The following is a 1,941-nucleotide window of genomic DNA, read 5'->3' on the forward strand; positions in this document are numbered from 1 at the left end:
GCATTCGCAGTACTTACTCAAAAGTCATGATTGCCCATCACTTTAAGTAAAAACTCACCTTTTCCACAGGTTGTTTCTAGGCATTGGGGGTTGCCAAGGTATGTAGGATTGTTGTTTCATTATTTATTAACGACGTCTTCACGATTGACTTAGCTAACAGTTGATCTTCTCAGTGCTTAACTTATCTGAGATGTATATCTATATTTTTAAAAGGAGGTTAGTGTATGAAGTAGGAAAGCTTGATAAATTACCTGATAACATAATTACATTGGGAGGACATAACAATGTTGTGTAATACTACCACCTTGTTGACACGTGATGGGCAATTCGGCAAGCAAAACTGATATGTTAACCGAGTGCGTCAAAGTACGGCAACAACAAATTCCTAAGGCTAGTTAATTATGACATCCATAGACTTGAGACAGTGGTATGAGGTGACGCTTACAGTGATACTGTGATTCAAATGACTCTAATGAAACCCTTCGAAGTTGAACCCTTTTGAAACATAGTCCATCATAAACAGTAATTGTGATTTCTGCTCTGATACCCCTTAGATGCTATTTAAGTAGTTATTGTAGTGCATCAATTTCATCCTCCGAATTGGAAGTATTTTTATTACTTCCAATTAAGGTGGGGTGTTTTCCTGTTTTCCCTAGTGGTACTATCACCTCGCTTAAGTTCACATCTGATTACCTTCTTCTTATCATTAAAAAATGTCCCAGCAAACCAAACTAACTAAAAGGTTGCTGGAGACTGTTTTTGCCATCATTCCAGGGATTTCAAAGGAGCCCTAAAACAAAGGATATATTTTTCAAAAGTATATTTATTGTTTAGGGTGACAAACAAACCATCTATTCCTTACTTTAAGAAGCAGTATAAATGTCAGTTAGGTCAGACAAATCTACTAATGCAGTAGAGGAATCGGGGTGGTTGAAATATTCAGGATTACTTTAAGACTGCAACATCACCTTAACGAATGGCTATGAATAGAATTTGACGGAAAGGAAGGCTTTCTGCTACGGAAGCAATTCCAGAAGAGCTTCATTAAATCATCGGTTCGTTTCCCTGCGTTTTAAAATCAAGTGCGCAATTGTTAACCAGCTGGGTAAGAGACAATCGGATAATCAGTGAAAGAATTCATTCAAACAATTGACAAGACTGCTTTGGCACCTTATCATCAAATGTGTTGTGTTTAAGGCACCAGAAAATGTCTGTAGGTGAGCAAAAGGCATTATCGTTACGCCCACAAGGTGGATAAATGCAGCTTGTCAGAGAAGACAGTCCGTCCGTGCAGATTTTGAGTTGACAGGGCTGTCATCTGCTAATTTAACGTCACTATTTGCACGTGAGAAGACAGAAAAATCAGATCCTAAATTAAGTATAATAAGAGATTTTCTCACTCCAGCGTGGCATTCCACTACCAGCATCCACATGAGTGTCATTTCAGGTCAATCACGTGGATGACCTGCTGTGATGAAAACAACAAATTACTACCGATTAATGTACTATCCGTCCTCTTGTTAAAATTTCATTAGGCAAACATCACATTTGTTGATTTCTTGATGTTTCTGTTTACCCAAGGTGCAACAAATCTTGGCAGAACGGATATCGAAAGGCATTGCTGGGTATTCGACAGGCCTTCCACATGACTGATGGATTCCAAAAAATTCCAGCCATCAGCTAGTGAGAGAGGAGCCTCTCAAACCGTTGACAAGTGTACTGTTTGTTTAGGGGCAAGATCCTTACCAAGCACATCTTTCTTTAAATTTTGATACTTGGATCCGCCCGCACTATATTGAGCACCCAAAGTAGAGGAACAGCGGCACACATTTTGATATCATAGTTAGTCGGAGGTATTTAATCTCCACTTGAGTACTCAACACGTACACTAGTAACTTCGCTTGGGTGTAAATTCTCGATTTTCTTATCTAAACCCAGCAT

The sequence above is a fragment of the Echinococcus granulosus genome (genome assembly GCF_000524195.1).
Source record: "Echinococcus granulosus chromosome Unknown EG_S00069, whole genome shotgun sequence".
NCBI lineage: Eukaryota > Metazoa > Platyhelminthes > Cestoda > Cyclophyllidea > Taeniidae > Echinococcus > Echinococcus granulosus.